This window comes from Dermacentor andersoni, chromosome 8, assembly GCF_023375885.2.
Source record: "Dermacentor andersoni chromosome 8, qqDerAnde1_hic_scaffold, whole genome shotgun sequence".
In the NCBI taxonomy this organism is placed as follows: domain Eukaryota; kingdom Metazoa; phylum Arthropoda; class Arachnida; order Ixodida; family Ixodidae; genus Dermacentor; species Dermacentor andersoni.
In genome coordinates, this window is record NC_092821.1 from 109281384 (window position 1) to 109298941 (window position 17558).

Here is a 17558-nt window from a genome sequence, read left to right on the forward strand (position 1 = left end):
TTGCGTACGGAAAGCGGTCGAGAATTGTTGTAAATTTTCGCTACTATCAGCGGCAAGTGTAGTCCAAGCCAACCGCCAACGCCTCCGTCGTCTTATGTGTCAATCTTGGCGGCGAAATGGGCTGCACGCTGGCAACAAGGGCGGCGGCGCGCACGCGCGCTCGCGCGCCTTTCCGTCGTCTGCTTCTCTTCGCTTGCGCATTTCGTCTGCGTCGTGCGTTCAAAGTCGCGAACGGCGGGGCGGTGGCGTTCTCTGTGTATGTGCGTGCGTGCGTATGTTTGTGTGTATGTGTGCTGGCTGGGTTCGCGGGGCAACAGTTTGTCCTTGACTCGCTATTTACCACCCCCGTCGTCGCATCCGCTGTCGTCACGCGCATCGTCCACGCGATCCGAACCTCGGGCTTCGAAGTGCACAGGTGAGTCCAACCTTTTCCTTTTTTGCTTTTAATTTCGTCTTTCGTTCTCCCCAAACCACCCTCTCGATTCGTCCGGCAGCTTGCTGTTTTTTTTTGTGTGTTTCGTTTTCTTTTTTATCTCTTCTTTTCGGGAAGCCCGCTGCTGCCGCGTTTCGAGAGCAGACGGCGCGCGGCGCAGCAGACGTGCGCACTCACGCTCGTCGTCGTCTGTGTGCGTGCAAATGGCGCTGTGCAGACGACGCACGCTTCTGCTCACGGCGTCGGTGGGAGGTTAGAAGGGGGAGACGCCATGCTATTGTTATCCTGCGCGGCGGGACCCGCAGACAGAACGTGTGCTTGGGCCGGCCGCTACGCTCTCGGAACACCCGACGACGGCTTGAAAGTTTAGAAAGCTCGCGGATGTGCATGGCGGCGGAAAACTCGGGGAAAAAAAGTTTTTCGCATCATAAACACCCGCGCGGAGAAAACCGCGTTCGTTCCTCGCGAACGTCTGCAGCGTGAGCAGACGAAAACGAAAAGAAGCGTAGATGTCCGACGCCCTTGGTTCTGCTAGAGTTTCGTCTGCAATCGTCGCTGACGGTTTGGATGGATGGCCATCCAAACCGTCAACGGCGATGGCTAGGGCTAGCGAAAGTGCTCGCTTCGACGCTCGTGCCAAAACTTTTGTTTACATCTCGCGCCACTCTGGGCGAAGCGATTAAGCCGAAATTTGGGGCTGCAATTGCTACGACACGACGCACATTCCAAATTTAGGAAAGCAAAGTTGACTGCGCCCCCCCCCCCCCCCCTCCTCATTGAACTATGCGCTGAGACCGGGCACAGGGAGTTTCCGTGACGCAGTTTCGAGCATCGCTGAAAAAAGAAAGTTCGAATACATATATATATTTTACAATACTTATAGTGTCTCCCAAGATTTTTTCACCGACGGCGATCATCATTTCGTTTTCGCAGCATTCCGCGGCGTTATGTCCAGGTTCTGAAAGGTTGCCGCCGCATACACGTTGAAGGCGCTTCGGTGTGGAACGATTGAGACGGGAGGTCTTTAAAAATGGCGTCCGTGCAAGATGCGGTTGATAAAGAAGCTCCGCCTTCACGCAAAAAAAAAGAGAGAGAGAAAAAGAAAGAAAGAAACCGAAAGAGAAGCGTCGACGTCGGTGTGGCGCTGTAAGCGCAAGAATGCGTGTGTTGTACACGTGGTACATAGCCTCTCTCCGGCGATGCACTGCGTCCTTCGCCGAGAGTGGCTTCGTTCGACGTCACTTCAACGAAAGCAAAAGAAAAAAAAAATGCGGAGCCTGCGGTGACCGTTGCTCGGAGTGCGCGGCCACACCCAACAAATTTCCATAGTTTGGGGCATTGTTGTGCCGCGAAAATTTATAGGCGCTAATTTGAGAGCGATGAAAAAAAAAAGAGAAGTGTTAGTTCTGTTAGAGAACTCCCTTTTTTTTTTGTTCTGTTCACCCGATATTCTCGTCCTCCAATTTGCGCTAGAAACTTTCCACGCCATCACGCCACGTGGTGGTGACGGTGGTGGCGGCACGGGATCACGTGGCCACCCGCGGAGACGCGCCTCGATCGGTAAGTTTTGCGACCGTCGCATCTCGAAATTTGGGCAGAAGCCCGCCATCAGAGAACGTTCTTTTTTAACCTAACCTCTTGGGCAGCTTCGAAGAATCGCCTGCCGTTTCATTTGAAGAGAAAAAAAAAAAGAAATCACGCGACAGCTGGCGCGCGCGCGGGAAAGTTTTGGCGCGAAATCTGTTTTTTGGCGCGAATCGGCGAAGCGCGGGCTTTCTAAGCCTCGCGGCGATGGATTAAGTGGAACGAAACGACAAATGCAATATTTTTTGGAAAGCGAAAGTCAAAGGCATCGATAGCAGGCAGTTTCGACGACGGTATTCCTTCTTTGGTGTCAGAGAGCATCATTAGGCGCGCCGCGAACAACCTCCACGGACCACATGATGCTCCGCGTACCTGAACTGCCGCACTTATTTCTCAGCGTGACGAAACGAGAAGGTTCGGCATGTATTTGTCTAACGTGCGCCTAAATTACGCCGTGTAGATCGCCGCTCGTTAATTAAGTTCTCGAAATAAGTAAAATTAAAAAAGCGTTCGCGTCGTCAAGTGTTCGGCATTCTCAGAGACTACGCGCGCTTTCGCGCCTTTGTCACGCTGTTGATTGTCAAGATTGTCGTTGTCAAGTTGATTGCCGCGCTTTCAGGGGTCGATGCTAATGTCGGTAGACATTAACGCTAATCAAACAGTGATGTCTTTTTTATCATATGCGTATTTTGCGGCAAGAACGCGTTTCAAAGACAACGAGAAGCTGCGCTGATTTGCGACGACACCGACCAGCGTTGACGAAGCTCGAGCATTCTCGCATGGTTTTCGTGCACGTAGCTTGGGTAATAAGTTTCGAAATGTTGCCATAACACGAGCCGTCGATAATGCATACTTAAAGTGTGAGTCTTATGTACAAGCGACAGGACGCGCGGGCCCGATAAAGATTGGCTGCGTGAACGGGTATAGCGCGCTCTGCGTTCTTGTGGAATGGAATACCGTGACGTGAAGTAACGCATAAACGGTGCCACACGAATTTCATTAGTGAACCGTGCTGCCGGCACTGTGGTTAGTTCGAACTTCTGATTCGACGATTTCTATGACGTTGGTGGGAAATGAGCCCTAAAGTTGGGGCTGGTTGGCTTTCCGTTCACAAAGCTATTTAGTTGTCTCGAACTTGCGTCACGCTTAAAAACTTGCTAAACAGTTTGTAACCCCCTCTCTGTGCGATTACCTCACTACGCGACTGCCCGCTCACAATGACGGTTAACACACGGGAATGCTCCTAGCTCTCGGTATGTTCAATGGATTTTATCGATTCACTGAGAGGTTGCACGCAGCAAACCGCGGAGACGCGTCAGCCATGACCTCACGCTTAAATATAACGTATATGTTTATGGATTTCGTAGTAAGTCCGCAACATGCGAATGACGGTTGATAAAAATGCGTCGTGTCCAGCGAAGTGGGATTTCATTGACTTATTTTATATAAGAATATAAGATTATCAAAAAATGGGTGAGGGGAAGGGGAATAAAACGCGCAGTGTCAGCGTTTGCTGGCTGGCGTTCATTCATCGACGTGTAGCTAGTCTTGAAATTGTATGACGCTAAATAACCAGCCGAGTAATTTTGTGACTACTTCCCATACAATTAAGCTTTGTAGCACCCAGACAGCGTGATAGCTCGCTAAGATTAAGTGTGCGTCTTCCTTCGTTAATGAATGCTATTTTACTGGTTAATTTAGGGGTTGTCTGCAGCAAACATCAGTGAGACGCTACTGCGAGGATGCGTCGCTCGACTAATTTCACGTTTTGTCAATCGTGCAGTAAGCGTAGAACGTCGGCATGGGACGACCGTCGATGAAAATGCTCTGTTTACGACGACTTGTGTTTTAAATTCGCATTTTTTGGGTGATAATTTCTAAAGAGGCGGAACTCGCAGTGTCATCGCTTGTCGCGGGACGTACTACGGTGACGTTGTTGACATTTAGCTTAAGCCGTTTCTCTCGGATTCATGGCCCTCTCACTTCCTTCATTTTGTTTCATTTCGTTTACTAACGTGTACGCAAGCGCATGGAGACTCGCATACCCGCATTCTAAAGAAAAGCTACCTACACTGGAAAATAATTTACCCCCTTAAAAGTGAAAAAGGGTGTAAATGCGCTTACAGCTCACATACTTAGGGTGTTATATATATAACGAACACCCTACGGGTGAGAGTTATAGACACATTTACACCCCTTTTTCACTTTTAAGGGTGTAAATTATTTTACAGTGTACGCTCTTACTGTTTGTACGGACAGTCAACCAGCGAGTCCGTAACGTCGTACGTGTTATTAGCGAAGGTGACCGATCAATGTCAGACAGCATTTACGCAGAAAACATAATGCTTTTTGAATTCGGCCCCTCGCCCGCAAAACAATTACTGAACTTGTTCTTAACTCCTATAGAAAACTGAGCATACATGTCGACCATGTACTTACATTTCCAAATAACCTTATGAGGATTCAAGCAAGTATTGCCGTGCAATCTACTATACGTTTTGTAGTTGTTTCAAAAAAGGCCTAGCTGTTTGCGTTTGGTCGGAACACGTTTACAAGACGTCTATTTGCCGTTGCGAAAACAGGCGCAAGCGCCGCTTTAGTCGACTTTTGGTTGAAAAGTTTGGCAAATATTTGTTATCGCGATTTCATTGCAGTTGGAGTGTAAGAAGCTGTGTTTGAACGTGCCCTCTTTAATAAGCTTACCAGTTTAATATTAGGAGAGACTGTGGACTGATGTTTTCAAACACGTCAATAACGTGTAACGGTGGAGCCAAAACTGGGGGATAGGCATGTACCTTATAACGAAAAGTGTACGTGACCACGAATTTCGTTTTACGAGTCGCTTCGTTGCAATGATTGCAGTTTCTCACAGCTCTAAGGGCACACTATAAGTGGGCTAAGAGACGCCCAGCATTTTCGAACACGAAAGTGGAAGTTCTCAATTGCTCAAAACTCCCAGTTTACTTTCGCCGAAAATATTTTCCGTTCTAACCTCACTGATTGCAACGCGTTCTTCAGGCAGAACGCAGCTGTCTACTTTGAAATGAAGTATTCAGTGTGCCCACTAAGCCTTTTTCTTAACAACAAACACAGCCAGAGCTTTGTATAGCTGCATTCGGTCACTTGTGTCATGGTGTGCAACTATAGCTTACAACGATCGAGTATATTCTCCAGATTTCATGACCTCTGTGACATGTGGTTTCTCTGGGAAGTTTCTGTACCAAAACTGGGTGCATTCTGGTAAACTGCAAATTTAAAGGGGCACACGTCGTTTGCAGCACTGCTGAAGGTACGTGGCGTACACGGGCAATATTCCGCTTGCGCGGCGAAATACAGTTCCAGGTATAAATGATATTCGATTATGGGCGGGATTCGAGAGTTTTGCTTTTGCTTGATACATGTTACGTTACAGCGATTAGTGACACGTTACGACCTTTGCATACGCACGTCGTATGCCGCGAATGCAGCAGACGCTGAGCAGACGACGCGGCGCGGATGAACACGTCTCGAGGGGCATAGGGCCAAGGAGTCTATACTGGCCAAGGAGTCTTGCCGCCTCCGCAGTGCCGTAAACGACTTGTGAGATGGAATGTCTAGATCAATTTGTACTGTCGAAGTGTTCGTTCAAAAATTTACTTTCGTTAATCTCAAGAGTACGTTTATTATTAGAAAATGAAATGACGAATAAAAGTTTCATTTTTGTGAATTTAACGTTGAAATCCCAGCGCTAGAACGTCATGGTGACGTCACATCTGTAAATGTGTTTTTCTCGTATTTGGATCGTTGTGAACGGTGTCCAAATTCTAGAAACTTGCTAAGTTCCATCTTTGGTTACCTTGTAGCATAGCCTGATCCATATTTACCGATAAGAAAATTTTGCTCCTGTCCTCGCAGACACCGCCAAAATTCATGACTTAATGGCGGGCTGGAGCTCCAAAAATGCTTCCGGCGCAAGCAGTTCCCAAGACCATAGCCTTCGAGATCTGTTCCACTTACACGCAGGGAACCGTCGCTGTGGCGCGGATTGGGACACCGCCTATATGTGTAGAAGGGAAATTTACTAATGCGGCACGACCCAACTTTTTTATTACCGTCTCTTTAAAGATGGGACGAACGTGCAATACGACAGACATGGACGCCCGCAGACTCGCAACCGATTTTCATTAAAACCAAGTGTTAAAAAAATTCTTGTAACCCTTCTACTTAGACATGTTGTGGTCAATTTCGAGCAGACGAGGGCAAACTGAGACAGTTATCAACACGATGATGGCTTACTCGTGGGACAGGTGCTCCAGAAGGAGAGGCAAACTTTTTTTTTCTGTAGCAATAAAACTGACGACTGGCTGTAGCATGTATCCTCAAGTTTTCCTGTAGACAAGCTTCGTGTTTGTAAACAAGAAGCCCATGACGTCGCCATCGCGCAGGCGCATTGGACAGAATAGGAAAAAAAAACTTTTACTTCTCGTCCACCCACTTCAGTTTATGGCCGCATTAATCTGCTGCTTTGCTTGGTTCCAGTGTATGAGGACAAATTGCTCAGGACCAATAGCATAATGCGCCTGCTATAGTGCCGGCTATAATCCCCATTCCTCTCTCAAGAGCGACGCTTCGAGGCAACTTCGCATTCTAGTACGCCCGATCTCCTTAGCAGAGTGGAATACCGCACATACAAGTCTCACCAGACTGCACGGACTAAACATTTAGGGCAACTCGGACCTCCGGCCGGCCTGCCGTCGGTTGTGGCTTGAAATTGCCTTCACGAATGTCTACTCAGCGCTAATTGGAATGGCTGATATTCCTGGATGTGAAGTTTGCGGATGCGAGGAGAACATTGACCACTTGCAGTGCCACTGTCCTCAATTTCAAGCACAAAGACAATCTTTGTCCAACACATTGAGGAAACTAGATGATCGTCCACTGAGTGAATAGACGGCACTAGAGCATCGTCCCCACCGATCATCGGCTCAGAAGGCAGAGAAGGCACTTTTGTGCTTTCTGAGAGCGTCTGGTTTGTACGAGTGGCTTTGACTCAATAACTGCCTGTGCACGTCTCTATACCTTCTCTCTCTCCCTTCTCTATCTTCCCCTTCTCCCTTCCCCCAGCGTAGGGTAGCCTTTCAGACGCTTGACTGGTTAACATCCCTGCCTTCTTCATATCCATCTCTCTCTCTCTCTCTCTCTCTCTCTCGTGCCGGCGCAGGTTCGCGGATGGCAACAGTGAGCAGCTCTCTGTATGACGTCATGGCCTGAAGCAGGCCTATATGTGAAGTGCCTCGAGAATACTGGCCGCGTCTTCGAAAACAAGTTGGCTCCTGCATCCACGGCAGTCCTCAGCTAAAAGCCAATTACTTATTTTGCCACTGCTCATTCTCCGCCAGCCTTTTTGTTTTACACATCAACCACTTTGGCCGATGCGCGGCCGTTTCAGCGCAGTTGAATGTAGCGAGTGGTATAGACTGCGCCGACTGTGCTGACGTCACTTCCGCCACCTCCGCTCCCTGTGAAGGTAAGACTTTATTTCTCGGGGTAGCACCGGCTGCAGTATAGCCCACGTTCGCATTTCTTATTTAACAACAATGGCAACTTATTTCTTCATGAAATCGCAGACCTTCAAAACTTATCCGCAGCAGAAAATGGTGTTTGCGCCCCACTATGGGTACCTATGTTCTCTAGTCCGTTTAGGCAACTTGTGCAGGCATGGTATTACTATGTGGTCTTCTGGAACATGTCATGGATGCACTCTTTTATCTTTTTCTTCATCTTATCGTCCTTTAGCACTGATATTAATCCGTGGCACACAATCGAGGCAGCGTGGTAAGAGTAACCTGCCACATTGTGAATGCCACATCGAAAAAAAAAACTGAAAACTTGAAATAATCCCATATGATATATCCTCGCGAAATGTACTATTTATTGCAATGACTTCAATCCTCCTCAAAACTAACTTTGCGTAATATTATAACAAACACGAATAAATAACTTTACGTAAGCTAAGGATGTAAAGTCGGACGCATGTGAAGCTGCATGGAAGTGCTTTTAATTACATTCCTGCCATCAGCATTCGTGAAAATTGACGCTAGTTTTATTTATACCGTTAGGTCCTTGCGTACAACAATAACGCACCCGTGAAGCGCGTTTAGAGTAGCCTGAGTTGGCACGAAAAACCCAAGATGTACAGTACCAATATTCGAACCTACCGCACGATGTTTCAACTTCATCTCTGTATACAGGTAAGTAAAAGCGGTTTTTAAACGAGATCATGTTCCTAGGGGTGGCCAGCGCAACCCCGACGAAAGACAAAAGGAAGTACGTGATACGAGCGCAGACTAACAACTGGTTTATTTTTTCAAAAAAAAATTTTCCTGCCCACCCCTTGGAGCATGTTCAATCACCAAATCGCCCAGCTGGCCGGGTTAATTCCCATTTAAACGAGTTCACGGGAAAACTGCTACATTGTCCGCGTATATACGGGATGATTCTGCCTTCAGAAAATAACCGTGGCGTTTTAAAGAGAAATGATTTTGGCCGAAACCATCACGAGAGAAATGTCGGCGTTAATGCGAAGAACATTGAAGCAATGTAACGACGCACACCGTATTGCCAACGTCAAAGCGTGCAATGCACGAGACACCTGTGCACCTAGGATGCTGTCTCGCGCTACCCCGCCCCCCCCGCCCTCTCTCCTGTGGGCACGCTGCTCCATCTGGCGGCGCCGCCGTGAAGTAGGGACGCGGTCCGTGGTCTGAATGTATTCGAGGTGAGATTGATTCCGCCTAGCACCGGAGAAATTCGAAAATTTATTTTTTCGTTGAAGACCGGCGCACAAAATCAGTGGAACGCACCCAGATACCGAAGTTGGTGCTACGGTTGGTGTGCATCCCGGTTCCCCCAGCCCAATGCTCTATACCGTTAAAGACTATTAACTGCTTGGTGACCGAAAATGGCCGGAAAAGGATTAGTGACACGCTGGAAAGTGCGCGAAGTGTATCCTAAAAAAATGCTAATAGCGTCGAAATGCGTTTCATTCTTTTTTTTTCACTTTCGTAATTTACCACTTGGCAATAAAAACCGATTTGGGAAACGATTATGTCCCTAGTTAATCGTCTTCGCTTCTGAGGAGGAAATGGGAATATCCATTTGGTATTTGGCAACATAACGGTTCTTGTGTGGGATCCCATATGCAATTGTAGTAATGGTGGTTGTGGGTCGCGCGCGCGTGTACGTGCGTGCGTGCGTGCGTGCGTGCGTGCGTGCGTGCGCGTGTGTGTGTGTGTGTGTGTGTGTGTGTGTGTGTGTGTGTGTGTGTGTGTGTGTGTGTGTGTGTGTGTGTGTGTGTGTGTGTGTGTGTGTGTGTGTGTGTGTGTGTGTGTGTGTGTGTGTGTGTGTGTGTGTGTGTGTGTGTGTGTGTGTGTGTGTGTGTGTGTGTGTGTGTGTGTGTGTGTGTGTGTGTGTGTGTGTGTGTGTGTGTGTGTGTGTGTGTGTGTGTGTGTGTGTGTGTGTGTGTGTGTGTGTGTGTGTGTGTGTGTGTGTGTGTGTGTGTGTGTGTGTGTGTGTGTGTGTGTGTGTGTGTGTGTGTGTGTGTGTGTGTGTGTGTGTTTTCGGCGCTCACTTGTATACACCAACTACTTCCTCAGACATTCCTTTTAGAACTTACACAGGTGTTCGGGAGCGTCAGAAGTATGTTTTAAGAACCACACTGAATGTCCGCCTGGTTTCCTGAAAGGTTGCACAAAGCTCATGAATGATGCACAGAGATTGCATTAGCCGGGGAAAAAATGTCCTTTGTGGATGAGCGGGCAAAGTTTCAAAAGCCTCACCTAATTACTGGTATCGCAAAAAAAAGTACTTATGCAAGTGCTCGAAAGCACTATGCAGCCGCTGTCTGCAATGTTTGCCATTGTGTAGGGGGAATTGAATATGGCACCTTGTTCCATTTAGTAGAAATGAGAGGAGAAGGGGCGACGGCACGTTAAGGGTGATGGACCGCCAGTGTTCAATGTTCGCGGATTAATTACTGGCTTTGCAGCTAGTTACTAAATACTCTTTCTCTGTTTTCATAGGTTACACGAAGCGTGTAGAAAGCTGCCCGCCGGGTGTCATCGCAGAGCTGAATCTGGCACGTAGTTTAAAAATCTGGCAGAACTAAGGGACAAGTTACGCGTGATGCGTGTACAAGGTTTAGAATGTGGGAGAATTACTGTCTTTGGAGTGAATTATACTTATGCGTGCACTCCAAAGGGTACTGCTACACGTATTCTGTCTACCGCCTAAAACGTCTTTCAAGCTCTCTTCGTTGGACGGGATGTGACACCGGCTTGGTGGAAATGGGCGCCACCTTGTGGGTGGTATGCGCGCAACGTTTGCAGTTTTTCAGGACAACATTCATTTGGGCTAGATGGTGCATACTTGAATTAGGAAGGAACAGCGCCAACTAAGACCACCACGAGAGGGAGAACGACACAGGACAAGGCGCTTGTCCTGTGTCGTTCTCCCTCTCGTGGTGGTCTTAGTTGGCGCTGTTCCTTCCTAACTTACAGTTTTCTCGGCTCAATACCGCCTATTTATTGCCTCCCTCGAAACATCTGCGCATGTGCGCTGAACGCGTATTGTCCGGGTGTCCTGGGAGAACGAAATGTTAAATTTAATTTAATTAAATTGTCGGCTTTCACGTGCCAGAACCACGATCTGGTTATGAGGCACGCCGTAGTGGGGCACTCCGGAATTGTTTGGGTTACCCGGGGTTCTTTAACGTGCACCTAAATCTAAGTACACCGGAGTTTTTGCATTTCGCCCCCCATCGAAATGCGGCCGCCGTGGCCGGGATTCGGTCCCGAGACCTCGTGTACAGCAGACCCACACCATAGCCACTAAGGAACCGCGGCGGGTAGAACGAAATGTGACGCCATGTTTAAATCTGAAGCAAATAAGGACCATGATATATGGGTGATACGTGCGGGCAAGGAATTTTAATATGTGGGGTTCGAAATGCGAGCATTAAAAAACTATATATTACAGAACAGTTAACCGAAGAAGAAAAAAGAATTATGGGGTTTTACGTGCCAAAACCACTTTCTGATTATGAGGCACGCCTTAGTGGAGGACTCCGGAAATTTCGACCACCTGGGGTTCTTTAACGAGCACCTAAATCTAAGCTCACGGGTGTTTTCGCCCCCATCGAAATGCGGCCGCCGTGGCCGGGATTCGATCCCGCGACCTCGTGCTCAGCAGCCCAACACCATAGCCACTGAGCAACCACGGCGGGTTGCCGAAGAAGAGCAGCTTAGCTGAAAACGTGGCTGTGGTTACGAAAGGTCGCAGTCATGGCGCTCTTTGGCCAAACCTGGCCCTTGCGCCACAAAACACTACACATCATCATCACGAAAGGTCGCACAGGTCTGCCGTTACTTTCCTTTTAACCACGGCAATAAACAAAAAACAAAGAAAAATGAACGTTTTTTTCCGTAAGTGCGTTCACTCCTTGGAGGTCTGTAACGTTTATCTGCGCTTTCGAGAGAGAGAGAGAATAAACGACTGATGGTATACCGATGTCAAACCAGCAAAGCAAACGACGCCCAAGCAACCCTTACCGACTTCCGCGTAACGACGGCAGCTTTGAACATTCGTGCTGGCGTCCTTCTGCACACGGCTCACTCTTACGTGGCGGTTCCTCGTAAACGGCTCGTTGGAGGTGAACACCAAGTCGACTAAGATGTCACGCGTGGGCAGTTTACTGTGAAACACACCCATCGTTCTGCGTAGAACATCCCGGAAACATTCAAAATGCGACCAGGAAGTTGCCAGTTCTTATTTATTAATTTCCTTCTCCTTCCTTTTTTTTTTTTGGGGGGGGGGGGGGGCATTCGGTTCCGGCGCATTACTTGGTAAAATCGACGAACTCGTTCCGGATGGCTTCTCCGCCCTTGGTAAATGAAAAGTGACGTTTAGGCGCACCGCATGTTCGAGCAAAGAGCCGTCCCGCATGATAAATGCGTGCACGACGCCCGCTAGTTGTTGTTGTGCGAGTCCTTAACCATTCGATGCGGAACTTAAGAAATAGGGTGCGCTATATGTGCGCAGTTTAACGCATCAAATGTCGTATTTGCAAGCACGCGAAACGCGTAGCCTATGGCAGCGCTTTTGGTACGCTGGAGCGAGCCTCGAGTTGTGGATAGTTGAGCAGGCAGATTACGAAATAATTGTTCACTGTACTAACTAGATTTTTAACCCAATTAACAAATCGTCCTTTTGCGCGGATGTACTCTTAATGAGCAGAAATAAAGGATGAACAAGTTGCAAGTTGTAATTTCCTTTGATGTGGAACTGGGTTCGAGCAATGCAGCGTTAAAGACGCAGTGCATACCCACAAGGAGAACTGGCTACTCAGCGAGAAATCAGCGGGCGAACTATAATGCCACAATTTGCGGGGGAAAAGAAATAAAAAATGAAAGAAAAAGCATATAGTGTTGGTTAATAGCGAGAGTCACGAGGAAGGCAGTGGCCGATCTAGGTCAATTACTCACAGGGGACCCTGATAATGAGACAGAAATTTACAGAAAAATAAGAATGGGTTCAAGTACACACGGCAGGCATAAACAAATCCTGACTGGTAGCTTACTACTGTCGTCGAAAGTTGAAGTGTACAGTCATTGCATTCTACAGGCGATAACATATGGGGCAGAAACTTGGAGGTTAGCACAGAAGCGCGAGAATAAGTGAAGGACTGCTCAAAGTGAGATGCAACGAAAAAAAAAAAAATGGACGGGAACCATCTAGGCTTTTTCCGAATGTTTAGTTATCAAAGTGTTATATTTAAGCTTGTGAACGGGCCCTTCGGACGCGAACGTTTATATATAATCGTGATATACTGTCTACTCTCACCATCACCCTTCTTTCTTTCCTAGTCCCCTCCTCCCATCTGACTATTATCTCAGGCCGACCCCACTGCGTTTACTCAATAAATTCTTCTCTCTGTCTCTCTCTCTTTCCCGTATTTCCGTATCTGTTTGCTTCACGTATCGTGACGGCGGTTAGCTGGAAACTGGCTTGATTGCTTCCCTCTTTGTCCGTTACGCTGTCGTCGGGGTCGGACCACTTCGTCTTCACCATATGTAATATTTTTTTTAATATAAAGATTTGGCCCACCACGAGCTCTGGATATTGAATTCGTGCCCCTTGCTGCGATGCAAAGCGTGGGGTCGGAAGCGCTAACGACTCGGCTGGTTTGGTTTACCTCTTGTTTAATTTTTTTTTAATCTTTATTGCGTGCAAATATCAGTAACGCCGAGCGAAGGTTATTTTATTACATTTAGATTTACACCGTAAAACACACACACACACACACACACCGCTGCACCGTCCAACAAAAGTTAGAAAATTGGGCATAAAAAACACAAGCGACTGCAGTTGCGAACGCCGCTGATGAACGGCTCCGAAAGTTTCGACCACGTACGCACTCGAGCAGCATTCCCTCTCGAAAGAGACACCTGTGGACGTATTCCGGGACGATCACTTTCGGCGATGGCATCGCCTCGGCCGTCAGGCGCACGGTGATTGGCTGGTTTTGAGCACTACGTCACGCGAAGGCGATAGTATCGCCGAAAGTGATTGTTCTAGAATACGTCCCTCCCTGGCTTAATTTATTGTGGCTAATGCATGGGACACCCAGATGCAAAGGAGGCACCTGTATCAACAGAGACGAAACACACCTGTCTCCAAAAAAAAGGAAAAAAGGGCACCCACAGTGGCAGACGCGCTTGCACCGAGTACCCACTAGGCACAAGTGCGATACAGATTCACGAAAAAATGACCGTGGCATAGATCTGGGGGTGTCTGCACATCTGTAACACCTCCGCTGACTTTTGGCCGAAGACACTGTAGTCCCAACAAGCTGAGGTAGCGGACACTCCTTTCTCTACCTCAACGTTCGCCTTATTTCGGCTTGGACCGGTACGGCGTCTATGCCCCATGCGATTTTTTTTTCACTAAATGCCTCCTCCCTCCCTCCTTACCTCCCTCCCTCCCTCTGCACCTCCAGCACCACCCCAGATGACACCTTTCCCCCAACAAGATGAAACACGTCATTCGAATGGCCGCGGGGTATTCAACATGGTGGAAAACCCCATCGAATAGGGAGTAATGTCCACCTCTTTTCCCAAGCGTCTAAGGCAGAATTTCCCGAAAGAACACCGAATCTCTACGATATACAAAGAAAAAAAATGATAGTGAGTGCCTCTCGCACGCAGCTATCGGGAAACGTTTGTGCTCGTCAATCAGCGCTGGGTTTAGGGCGCCTCGCAGACTCTGAGAGTGTTGCGTGCTGCCCACGCGTTTCGGAGGCCACAGCAAACAATAGGCTGAAGACGACCGTCGTATGCATTGCAACGAAGTTGTTCTCGAATGTATGGTGCCGTCCGTTGTGAGAATGGGCTCCAGTCGCAGTAAATGAGTTCTGCAGAGTCCAAGGAATTGCTGAAGCCTGCCGATATTTTTTTTTTTTCTTTCTCCCTGTGGGTGTCCATTTCCGATGACATCCCCAATGACGCGTGCTCTTGTGGGCGCCTTTGTGTGCTCGTTGAGCCCGTTTATAGCATGCAACCGCCGTTCATGAAAAGACACGTGATTCGTCGTCGTGAATTTGTACATTCGCAGTGACGGGGGCGGATGCGCGGCTGGCGTCGTCAGCTGACAAGTCCGGGTTCAGTGGACTCTCGATGCTTAGTTATTCTTTTGGGCGTCTCACTTATTGCTTTACGCTTCATAGTGACGATGTTGCTGTTTTTACTTGGAGCAGTTCGCGAGGGTATTTCATATTCTTAACCTGTGATTGAGTTTGCTTGCGTTATGTCTATTTCCATGCTATGCTCCGGGATTAAAATGGCATGTAGCTTGGCATGTAGAGAAAGCACAAAGGGAAGGATACCTTTTCCTATTACAGCAACTTTTGATACAGACATGACGCAACCAACGTGCCACTATTTGCAGTCACCGTCAAAGTATTCAGTGAACATGTGAGCACGAGCTTGATGAAAAAGAAACCAGAGATCACTTCGAGGATTTCAGCCTGAGAACAAAATTATTGCAACCATCGTCCGTATCAATGCTTATACTACCCAGTTCTTCAGCAAACCCCTAGAGTGTATGTATTATCCTCTTAGTATAGCCATACACTTCGCTTATTTACATAGATTGTAGTGACGCTATTTGTGTATTATAATGACGCGGTACGTACCTTCTTAACATACTGATATTCGCCAAACCAAAACCATGTGAGAACCGCGCGGTATCTGCCCTTCTTTGTCGATTCAGGGCCGGGAATGCTTGTGCAGCTGTTCCGTCATTTTCTTTCATTTATAACATGGGCTCTAACATCTGCGTTCCTGCACGGATGCTATGTTGGAAGTCATGTAAAAATCTCACGGCTTTGTTTTGTAACACGAAACATTGCTCAGTCATTCTAGAACCATGCTGCAGCTAGCACTGGTCGCAGCACCACTAACAATAATTTTTGGATCGTCGGAATTCGCTGTTCCCAACTTTCCGCCTTTACGTCGTGTGCGCTAATAATATAATACAACCAGCACTGATCGTGCCACTAGCTACCACTTGCGTGTCTGAGTGTGTGTGTGTGTGTGTTTGCCACTTTTTAACGGACGCTTCAGCAGAAAAGTATCCGGCGATTCAGACCGATTCGAAATCCTCCTAGTGTATATCTAAAAAGTATATATATTTACCCCGTCATCTTAAGTAGGCTGGCCTGCGTCAACTCAAGCCATACAGGCAGATTTCGACAGAACTAAGCAGACGATGAATGTGCGCAGGCTAGCCTGAACAAAGCTCCAGATGGGCACCGCTTACCGCGGGAAGCACAAAGTACCCGAAGGTAGGGGAAGAAGAAATAAAGGAACTTGCTCGGACACTCAAGAAGACAAGCAGCCAACCGTATAACCGTCATCGGTATCCTCAACAGGAGCAACATCACATTCCGAGCGTATCGAGCAGGATGTAAGTCCGTACCATTCATTGTTCCAGAATCTTTTGCTCTGCCAGCAGGCGGCACCACAGCCTATACCTGTAATCTAGACAGAACGCAGCGGTAACTATACAGCCTACCTGCAAACCAAGGAGGTTGGCCTCGCAACTGACTGACCGTGATGGCAGCATCCGCACTAGAGCTCAAGCTGCAGCAGGTCGGTAATGTAGAAATACAGCGCAGCGAGCCGTCGCGGTACTATAAGCCGTGGTCTTCATTCTCAGCTTGCAGGTATGAAGTGAATTCGCGTGCATTTTAGGCCTGCCATGGAATTCCTTCTGTTGTTTTCCTCAAGCCAGCTTCACCCAATATATGATGTCTCTTCTGCCGATACTTGCGCGACTTTATTAATAGTTGCAATTAAAAAAACTGAAAATCGAAGCCCACGTGCACGTCATAAGCGCCGACTAGCATTCTAGCGCGGTGTCACTGATGACGCCACAGGCGGAGTTACAACGCCGAATCTTTGTGTCTAAATGCGCTAAGTATTTGAGCTCTTTTCATTCGAAGTTCACGGTCGTCGACTGACACGCACAAACTGGTTCATTGAACCATGCGTGCGCAGACTCTGGTCGGCAAAAATGTGGGCAGGATAAAAAGGGCCCGAAATGTCTACACTAGGCAATCTGATCGACGTTGCAGGCAACTGTTCACGCACCTTCCGTGGAACGTTTAAATAAAGTAATAATGATGTGATTTCGAAACTTACCTCGACGACTCCATTGCATGCTAGCTGACACAGCTGGGACTACTGCTGTAGTGCCTATATATGCTCCCTAAAACTACACGAACAGCCATACGATCATTCACCCGTGGGACGACGCCCTTCTCTGTGGATTTTCTAGATCGCGAATACTTACATCAGTGATTGTTTGAAAGAGGATACGTATCGTACGAAGGCGGCGATTAGCAGTTTCACATGGTTAACCGTTAAGCGAAGAAAGGGGTAAGACAGGCAGTTGCATATCGTTACCTGCATCTGATTTACTATTGCTCGTCGCTCCGAAAGATGAGTTCACACACAGCACCAAGCTTTGCCGCTTCATCTGTATAGCGGCGTCTGCCTAAACTCGGTACACCGAGTGCAAGACTATTAATTCCTGACGTCTTTATCTTCGGCGAGCAGGTTTAGCCTAACGCTCCTTAATTCCACCAGCAGTCGCATTAGTTCGCCCGATCACGTGCGACTCCCCCCCCCCCCCCTCACTGCCACGTCCATTCTACAGAAACCGTACCGATCGAACGCTGATCGGTTGCCTTTCCTCTTAATTAGGCAGCGCTTCAGTGGCGATTAATTCTAAACGGCTAATCTTCTGAAGTTACGTGCCTCGAAGAAGGCCGAGTGAACGTGTCCTATTAGTATTCTACACGGACACGCACGAGATATATAGTTGCGGTGGTCAGGCAACTCGCCTTCAATCGCACAGGTTATAGTTATGATACAGAGTGTGGTTATAAGATCGCTGTTTTGTAGTGGCGCTCGCAGGCAAGATAAGTCATGAAAATCCGCAA

At 47.8% G+C, this 17558-nt stretch overlaps 1 long non-coding RNA gene across 5 annotated transcripts in view; it reads left to right on the forward strand.

Annotated features, from left to right (window-relative positions):
- The first annotated feature begins 207 nt into the window (after positions 1-207).
- LOC129384347 (uncharacterized) overlaps positions 208-17558 on the forward strand; it is a 28382-nt gene continuing 11031 nt past the window's right edge. Inside the window, exons 1-2 of one of the 5 annotated variants that reach the window (XR_008612082.1) lie at positions 7040-7523; positions 8116-8247. This is a non-coding gene — a long non-coding RNA (uncharacterized lncRNA). Of the gene's footprint in view, positions 416-1200; positions 1994-7039; positions 7524-8115; positions 8248-15839; positions 16019-17558 lie in introns of those variants that run through there. The other 4 variants (XR_008612084.2, XR_008612085.2, XR_008612081.1 and 1 more) reach the window with 4 other exon arrangements.